Raw genomic sequence first — 10603 nt, forward strand, 5'->3', positions numbered from 1 at the left:
CTACTGTTGGATGAATTGCTCTATAAATTTCAATTACAGAATGTTGATTAATAGTGCTATCCAGGTCCCCTATTTCTTTGCTGAGTTTTTGTTTCCTGGAACTATTACCTAATCAATAGTGGTGTGGAAGCATTATTCAATGAGGGGAGACTTGTCTGTTTCTTCCTACAGACTTGTTTATTTCTTCTGTAGTTCCATCAGTTTTTGCCTCATGTGTTTAATACTCTCTTATTAGGTACATTTACATTTACTTTCATGTCCTTTTGGGGAACTGATTCCATTTGCATTTCAAAACATCCTAATATCCCTCATGATTTCCCATTCCTGAAATTACTATATCTACTCCTGGTAGGCTCAGTTTTAGCATCATTTTATTCTTCATTTTCCATAGGGAAGAAAGGCCATCAAGGATACCGTGGGAAGAAGACCAGGTACACGCTCAGGAGAGAGGCCACAGAGGAAACCAATCATGTGCATACCTAGATCTTAGACTTTTGGTGAGAAAATACATTAATGTTGTTTAAGTCACTCAATCTTTCTTATCTGTTATGCTAACCCTTGGACACTAAAATGTGTCTAGTTCTACATTTTATTTTAAAATATTTATTTAAAATAAATAATTTTAAATATTAGAGATCTCTTTAGGGTGTGCATTGAAATTAATAACCACATTTAAATTATTATTAAATATTTATCTCTGTTTTCAATAATATTCCTACTTGTAACTTGTTATGATATTATTTAATCCAATTTTTGAACTTTTGCAGTTTTATTTTTAAGTCATCATAGTATAGGTCATTCACCACAGACCAAATATATCTTAAATAAGATATGAACGCTAGAGTTTTCTATATTACTTTTCTAATGAGATTTTTCTGTCAACTTTTTAAACAACAACAACAAAAAAATCCTTTTGACTCATCTTGTGAGTAAAATAGCTTAGAATTTGTCTTGAAGCTACTCTCATTTTATAATTAGTTTGTTGTATGTCTTATTTTGCTTTAGGAGTAATTCTAAGCTTTTTGCTCATGCCTTACATTTTAAATATTGTTAGAATTTATTCACAAATAAAAATATTTCATACTAATGTACATACTACGATGTCTCTTCAGTACAAAAAAACATTAGATCACATGCTTGTTCATGTCATAAATCTGTGCCACATCAAAGGTCTCTTTAAGAACAGTGACTGTGTATGTTTATCTGTCATCTCCGTGTGCCTCACTTTTTTCCTGTTGTCTTGCTTTATCTGGGCCATTGGAGATATTTAAATACCTGTTTTAGGGCCCTACCAATCCTTTGGATCAATATTTGCTTAATCCTGTGTTAGTGATAAATTTTAAAACTTTACCCATCTTTTTTTTTTTAAATCCCTTTTCTGTTGCCTTTTTATTCTTCCCAATAACCTCATTTTCCTTTTTTATCCCTTTACTTTGAAACATGATTGGAATGCTAAGCATTTCTGATTTTTTTAATCTTATCATCATTTTGTGTTTAAAATTGTCCATTTATTATGGTCCTTCGAGCTCTATTCTCATTTTTTTTGTTCTTTTATTTTACAAGAGTCCCTGTGAGTATTTCTTTGCCTTTATACTTAATTCCACATGATGAGATTCTTTATTGGGTTTATTAGCAGGTGATATTTTAAATTAGAAGACTTCTTTAAAAATGGGATGGGAAAATTGACAAACCAGATTCTATCCAAAACAAGGTCACTACATTGTGAAGTGATTATTATTGATGTCAAATAAGGAGTTAGAAACCTGACAGTTGTTTAGCTTGGAAAAGAAAGAGGATGTTGAAAAGATACAGCTGTCTAAATATTGACAGGACTGTAATCAGGAAAAATAAGATATTTTCCTGGATGTATCAAAATGCAGATTGCAAATTTCATCTCTATCTACATAAAAATTGTGTCATTAAAAGATCCAATGTAGGTTAATTTAAGTCACTGGGGGTTTAGTTCCTTACCACAGCTATTCAAATAGAGTTAAAATGACCAATTGCCATAGTCTTTTGAAAAAGATTTCTTATTTAGGTAGCTATGTGACTAGATGTATATAAAAGGCAAAAGGAAATATTAAGTAAACTTGTAATTTACATGGACTGAATATTTGAAAAAAAAAAAAGGCTGTGAAATGTTTATTTTTTATTTATTTAAAAGACCTTATTTCCACAATATTAGAGTTTGATCCAAATGATATGGTTGAGTAATGCAAATTAGATTCCAAAGTAATTATGCTTTACAGTCTAATAATCTTAAACATCTTCGATAAATTTTCTTTTGCTCTAGGTCAAAATGAGCTATATTTGTCAGTTATTTAGAAAAGGGATACATACAGAATACATTTAAAGGAAAATAATGTAAAAATATTAAAATTTTAATTATTAGGCTGCTGCATATCTTTTCATACGAGCAAAATGTGTGGTTGACTGAATATTTGTAAAAGTATTACTATGATTTTCCTTGTTTATTCACCATCTCTTTCTAGAAGATTTGTACAATGCTACCTGAATTGCTAACCAAACCTAATATGGTATCACTTCTATAAATTGTAGTACTGCCAATAATTTCCTAGGATAGGAAATCTAATGATTATTTTAATAACTGCTTTAACATAAACACTATTATATATGTTGTTAACTAAACATTAACAAAATAAACTGTGCACTGTACTTACTTTCAGCTTATAAAGTCTTCAAATAAGATACACCATTTGAGGTTAGCCTGAATCTCTCAGAATGCTTGTATATTTAATTCAGTACACAAGAGACGTTTTAACTATTCTAATGAATAAAAAGAAGCTTTTCTTCTTGCTCTGATTTCTACATGTATATGATTTCAAAAATGACTTAGTCATTTTCCTAGCCATCCCTGCTTATAATGAAGCTGCCCACACAATTTTCCACTGAAATCTACAAAACTTTGATTAGATCAAATTTGAATCTACATCATTAAAATTTTGTGGGTAATTAAGGCTACATTTGAACATATGTATGATGTTTTCACTTAGTTTTAAACATATGTATATTTGTGTCCATTTTCATTTCCTTTATTCCTTAAAGACCATATTAAATTTACAATGATAGTATAAATGCAAATATAAAATATGGTTCAATTTAATTAGATGTAGTATCATATTTTCAAGTAAAACTATTATGTGTTTTAGTGGTTGTTAATGTTATTTTGATATAAAACGTGCAGATGGAGGACATTTTGTATTCCCTTACACATTTATCCCAGGGCCACTTATCCATGAATCTCAATGCTGTCCCAGAGAAAATGCTGGCATCTGGACAAAGCAGACACTACACTTGTTATTTTTTCTTCTTTTTATAGTGTTGGGGATCTAACCTAGGACTTTGTCATGTGAAGTGAACATTATGTCAGTGAGCTACACCCCCAGCCCAGTTATCAAATTTATTTACAAATACACCTGAATTTTTTAAAAAAAGCTCTTGACTTGGTAAATTGGATGTCATAAATACCAGTGATCAGTATTTTTAGTAGAAGAAACTGTCAAATCTTTAATTACAAAAAATACAGTGTTAATGGCAAAGTTTTAACAAATTTAAATGATGACTATTTTAGTATTTAGTATTTTCAGGACTTCAGAAGGAACATAAATTATAAGTGATATGTGGTGAAGTATTCAAAGAGAGGACTGTTATATGCAAACCCAGAACAACCTTGAGGAAGAGAGTCTAGTATGGTGGATCTTAAACTTGGCATCACTGGGAGGGAGTTGTAAGGTACTGTAGACTACTGTATATTTTTAGAGCTCCAAAATGTTATACTAGTTAAGTATTTTAATTTAACAAATAATGTTAAGTTTTATTAAAGCTCAACATACCATGTTTCTGAATATAGAAACATGTCTAACATGTTATAAAAATATGTCCCTGAAAAATACTTTAAAATATGGGGTATGGTTTCTTTTATATTTGAAAATTTCATGTGAGAGCTATCTCATTTTTTCAATAACGGTAGCTGTGACAAATGCATGTACATTTTATCACCTGTAAAAGTATTTTCTTTTTTTCTTTATGACCTCATAAATACATATTAATAATAAAAGTAGTTATCGGATAAAGAAGGTGATTTGCATTTATTATTTTCCCCTAGCTCTGAGGCTACAAATTTATTTGGCTTTGGAAATCTCTTCTAATATTAAGTGGGTTATAGTAAATAATCCTGATGATGTCATTTTTAAAAAATATTTTTTTAAGTTGGCATTTGAGATATCTGTCTCCCAGGTTTTTGCTTCTATACTACTACACTTAATATCTTTTGCACATATACTTAGAATAAATATCAGTTTTACACTATCTAATATTAAGACTTTGATAAATTTGTTTTTTCTTTTGACAGCTTTGCCAAGTATTATTTACATGCCATAAAATTCACTCATGCTAAACCTCAATGTTAATGGCTTTAATTAATGTATAAATTCATGCATCCCCTCACCATGCATATCTGTAGTTGTTTCCTGCTCTCAGCCTTATTCCTAAGTGATTGAAATATTATGTCTCTGTGTGAATGTGTGCCCATGTTTCTTTTTCCCTGTTCTAAAACTTTTACACAAACTGAGCAGTCCTTCAAGTAATCATTTCCTTCTGATTCCCTTTTTAATACTGTTTTTTAGAGAATCACCCATGTTTTTGTATGCATTGATACCTCATTCAAAATTACTTGTAAGTATACATATACACTCCATTTTTCTCATTCCCTAGCTGAAATTCATTGTAACAATTTTGAGCTATCATGAATAATGCTGCTATAAGTATTCATATACAGTTCTTATGTGGACATATGTTTTTATTTCTCTTGGATATCCTTGGAAATTGCCAGGTCTCATGGTAAATGTATATTTTGCTTTCAATAAACACATACATACACAAAAGGCCAAAATATTTTTTAATTGCCAAACTATTTTGTCAAGTTTCTGGACCAATTTTACATTTCAATGGCAATGATTGAGAATTCAGCCTTTCTTTATTGTCAATGGCATGTAGCAACATCCTCCTCCTTTATTTTAGCTGTGTTACTGAGCATGCAATATTATCATATTGTAGTTTTACTTTATATGTCTCCACTGATGAATGTTTTCTTAGAATCTTTTTATGTTTGTTATGTTTAGATGTACCCTTTAAAACATTTTCTTTGGTTTAATTGCTTGTGTACTTATTTATTCGGTTGTTTGTCTTAAGAGATGTGTAAGAATTTTAAACATATTTTTGATGTAAGTAATTTTATGACATTTATATTTTGGAAATACTTTCTTCCAGTTTATGGCTTATGTTTTTGTTTTTTAATGGTACCTTATGAAGATTTAACATTTTACTTTGTGACAAAGTACAATTTATCAGGATTTTCTTTTTATGGTTCCAACTTTTGTTTTAAGAAAGCTTTGTCTAATCACAAAATACATTTCTTTCCTATTTTGTTCCAGAAGTTTCATATTTTATTACACTTTTGGCTAGGATTCATTATGAGAGCATTATTGTGTATATAGTGTGGTAAGACTGAATTTAAATTTTTGAATTTTGCATTTTACTAATCAGTTCTTTATTATGACTTATTGAAGATATTGTGCTTTCTCTATTGAATTTCCTTGGCATCTTTATGGAAAATCAATTAACCTTATGTATTTGTTTAATAGTGGAAACTCTTGTGTGTTTTACTTATCATATGATCTCCTTGCTCTAATATGGTAGTCTTATTTGCAATAGAATTTCAAAGCTTTGGGATATGTATTGAAATGATGTAGTAAAAGTCTCCCAGCTTTGTTGATAAACAATAAAATATCTACTAATTATAACAGAATTTCAGGTTACACTTAAAGAAGAATTTCCAAATTATTTTCATTCAGACCATGAAATCTTGGCTTCAAGATTCTTCCCTCAAATTATCTAAATGTTTATTTTTCCTTTGAACTTGTTCTAATAATATTATGGTAAGACAAAATATCTTTACTTTTCTATAATATTGTATAAAAACCCTAATTTTTTAGATGTAATAATATGCTTCTTAATCTAGGTGTAATTCTTGATTTGGTACTGTTCTACATTGGTATCAAGAGGTAGCATTTTTTTCCCCAACTCTTTATAGCCAGCAACACATAAGCAATATGTAAATTAGTCTATTTCTTTTGTATTCTGAAGATGTTTCCACAATTAACCTTGGCAGTGTAAGGAAATTTTCCCTCAGATCTTTAGTAAATGTATCAAATACTAAGTTTATCTCCTTTTACCATAATAGCATAACATAGGTGGCTTGGTGGTTTTTATCATTGAATTAGAGCCTGTGTCAATAATTAATTTTGCTTTATTCCGACAAGCTAGTTCTGTAAAAATGCTTCTTGGAATCCAAATGATCAAAACTTCAAGTTAAATGTCTTTTCTACCAGTGCTTTTCATAAAAAGACATTTCAAAGAGGGCACAGTGCATGTGTTAAAACAACCCTTCGTTCTCCCGTGAAAGAATTTTTCCAATGAAATAATAACTCATGTGTATTGAGCTAATATTAGTCTATGAGAGATGATTTCTCAAACGCCATGTTTCAGCTGTGATTAGATCACATCCCCAAGGAATATGACTATATTTTTCTTTCACCAGCCTGGAGAGAATAGTAGTTATAATCTCAGTAGAAATCTGAGACATTAAAAACTTAATCTTAGAGAACTAAAAGCAATCTGGGACCTCAGGGTTATCTAAAGATAATGCTTTCATGGAAAAACTTATGCGGTCACTGTTAAAGAATCTACTTTTTTTCGATTACTTTATACTTTATATGTTATCTTTATTTAACATTAACTTATAATTAATGTAATTAAACATAACTTATAATTCATTTTATGCATAGAAATAATTTGAAACTAAGACTTTACACCAAATTTATCTGAATTGGTGATCCAAATCATTTCCTCCTTCCTCCCTCCCTCCCTCCCTCCCTTCCTTCCTTCCTTCCTTCCTTCCTTCCTTCCTTCCTTCCTTCCTTCCTTCCTTCCTTCCCTCTCTCCCTTCCTCCCTTCTGGTGCTGGGGATAGAAGCCTCACACATGCTAGGTAAGTGCTCTCCTACTGCGCTCTCCCACTGAGCTGTATCCCAAGCCTTCATATTTCTTACTCTAACTTGTTACTTCCAAATGGCTAGTGATGAACCAGTTTTTAATTAGTCATGTCTATCTCTCAACAGATCTTGAAAGGTAGATGTAAAATCTCACTGTTCTGTGAGAATATCAAATTTGTGATATAAAACATCTCCTTTATGAAGGACTAAAACCAAGCTTTCAAACCAGTAGCCCATTCTTAAATTCACACTTCCATTTTATTTTATTTCCATCAAATTCATAATTATCTATGTAAAGCATAAAGATGTGTGTCCTTAGTAATCAGCCTAGCTGTACTATCTTCAACATTGTGAAACCTTTTGTGTTCCTGCTCTTCTTACACTGCTATCTCTGTGTCTATATCTCTCCTGTACTAGAAGACTTCTCCTATATTCAAAACCCGGTTCAAATGTCACCTCCTCTGAGATACTATATTATTGATGCTCTTTACGTTTTGAGAGAAGATATATTTTATACTATTCTCAGCAACATTAGTTTGTGGCCAGCTTATATGTAGGATTCAGAATGTCATTTATTTAGCTGTATAGTCATCCTAAATCTTTTTGCTTTCACATAGAAAATGTAAGATTGATGAGTAGATTTATTACCCTTTATATAATCATATAACAATTTTTATGTATTTTCTTCTGTATCAATTTCTGTGAGTCCCACTCTTAGTAAATTCTGGGGAGTTCATATTTCCAATAAAATAAAAGAATGGTACTGATTCTTAAATGATATGTATTGAGGGATGAGATATTCACATTTCATTCTTTCTTCCATTATAGTTACGTACGATAACTGAGCCCTGGTTATATATAGAATAAGTAATTTAAAACTTGGTTTTTCTGGTTTATTAGCATTTGACTAGAAGATAACACAAGTATGAGTAATACCAAAGAGGGAATTTATTCTAGGGATAGAATTGCAAAAATGTAGAAGTATTTAACGAATTCTAGGGAAGACTTGTACCACTGTGTCTGCTGATGAACCTAAAATTATCATTGGTCAGTATGGCTGACAGGCAGGAAAAAGTTTGACCTGAAGACTGAAGATGGAGGAAAGCAAAGCAAAGTGGAAGCAGGAGAAGCAAACAGAGTCCCTGAACTTATATAGAATAAGAGGCTCAGTTATGTGTATTGGAGGCAATTAAAGATATGCATGTATGGAAGTGGAAAAGTGGGGGCTTCTGGCAGAAGTTGTCAGCACCTGTCCTCATGAGCTGAGTAAGTGCCTGATGCATGATTTGGGGAAGTGAAGGTGGGAGGGTTGATGGGAGGTTGAGTAGCTGCAGACCTAGAAGGGTAAGCCAATGTTTTGGTCACTTGTTTGGGTTCTGGTGGAGCTCAGAGCATTCTGTACCCTTAAAATAGAATGCCTCATGTTTTGTTTGCACCTTCAAACTTGAAATGAATTTCTATTGTGTTGAACCCTAAGCCAGAAACAGAGGAAAAGGCATCCTGGAAATATTGTTTGGGCATAGCTAAGTTGACAGGAGACAGTCACTTCAATTGGGTCCTTTTCTTTCGAACCTCCTTAAAACTTATGCAGCTTAAAATATGTGCCATATCTTGGGTTGCTATGTGCATTGTTAAGTAAATTTTTCAAAATAAATAGAGCTGTGAAAGCAATGGTTTTAAAAGCATATTTAATTTGACTTGAGTTATAATTCTTCTGTTAACCACCTTATCTTAACAAGCTAAAAAGAAAAAAAAAAGATTTTTCTTATATCAAGGCTCTAATATTTTCTCATTTATCAATTTTTCTGTCTGTTAGGAGTCTTATGCAATGTGAACACATTGAGCAGATTAACTTCATAAAAATAATTGCCTGTTCAAAATTATGTGATGGGTTTGAATATACAAGTTTAGGGTTTAGTGCCATTTTAAATGTGGCATTAAATTCCATCCCTATGTTTTCTAATACCAGACATGCAAAAGCACAATTTATATTTATGTGACCAAATGCAAATTACATGTGGTTTTAATAAAGATACTATATTATTAATAATAAAGCAAACAGTATAATCTGATAATGACTTTCTCTTACAAATTGCTGGTATAAAATGTAATTTTGCATAGAATATCCAGCTGTGCGATCTTTTGTTCCCATTCTGAGAATCTTTTGTTTTGTTATCATTTTAAGTGAATTACTAAGCTTAATCATTTAAGAATGACTTTGTTTTAAAATCAAGTCATGAAATGAAATTAAATATCTCTCAATATTATACATTAGAAACAGCTTTTTATAATTAGAGAGATCAGTTAATTGGCATATTTATTTCCACTTGGGTATGATAATTAAGATAATTTTCATTTATTAATACAAGACATTTCATGGGAGTGTGAAATCTACTGATTATCTCAAAAAAGAAAATCAAAATTTTAATTCCTTCTGTAGCCTGTAGAAACAACAACAAAAACAAACTCAAAGTCCTCTAAGTCTGCATGCATAAAAATATCTTTTCCTAATTTTACTTGTTTGATATATTAAGCTAAACTGGCCATAGACTCCCCAATAGTAAAAACATGCCAGATTCAGCTAATTGAGGTAAAAAGCTCAATTCCATGTCAATTATTGTTTTAAATATGTGTATGCATGTATGCACATATGTTTGCTTGCATCAGTAATATGTAATATACTTTATTTCTTCCACAATGCTGCAATGGTAGAGTGAGAGATGACATTTTTCAAAGATGGCTAACAACATATTTCCCATCACACAATCTTCTTTCAATGCAACTTATATATCATAAAGTGGACTCTGTTTCTTCCTTACAGATCTGGGTCAGTTTACAACAGTGGCAAAAGTAATGTTATGTAGGTTTCAAACTTTGTTGATCAAATGATTTCCATTTGAGATATCAGTTAATTTTGAGGTATCAGTTCTTGGAAGTAAGTCATTATGCTGTGTGTAAATCTAGGTAAAGTGTGGTTTACCAGGGTGAATATGGAAAGGAAATGAGATTCCCTACCTCAAAACACACACACACACACACACACACACACACACACACACCCTACACACAGAGCTCTGGCTGAGTTCCTAGGCTGTAGCCAGTCCATTTCACCAGCTATTTTAGCAAGCCATCATTAACAGTGGATAAAATCGTCCCTCAAAAGAAGTCACATAGAAAGAGATGAACCAACTTTACCAGGTCTAAATTTAGATTGCTCAAGAAAATAAGGGATTGTTTTGTCTTATATCAGAAAATTTAGGCAATAAAATTCAACAAACGAAGTTTCTACCTCCACAATTGGAACACTGACCTTTGGAATGCTGAGTGCTGCCAAGCTATCAAGATGCTCAGGCCACTAGACAGGCCTTGTGTAGGAGGTAGAGAGATTATCAGCTGGCTGACAGTCACAGCTGAGTGAGATACCCAGTGATGACCAACATCTACCAGGCCTCATCTAGACTACCTTGTTCCAGCTGGTTAACACTTACCTATCTGTGACCATTTTTCGCTGAATTCTTAGCTTACAAGAAG

The sequence above is a fragment of the Callospermophilus lateralis genome, chromosome 6, assembly GCF_048772815.1.
Source record: "Callospermophilus lateralis isolate mCalLat2 chromosome 6, mCalLat2.hap1, whole genome shotgun sequence".
Classification (NCBI taxonomy): Eukaryota; Metazoa; Chordata; class Mammalia; order Rodentia; family Sciuridae; genus Callospermophilus; species Callospermophilus lateralis.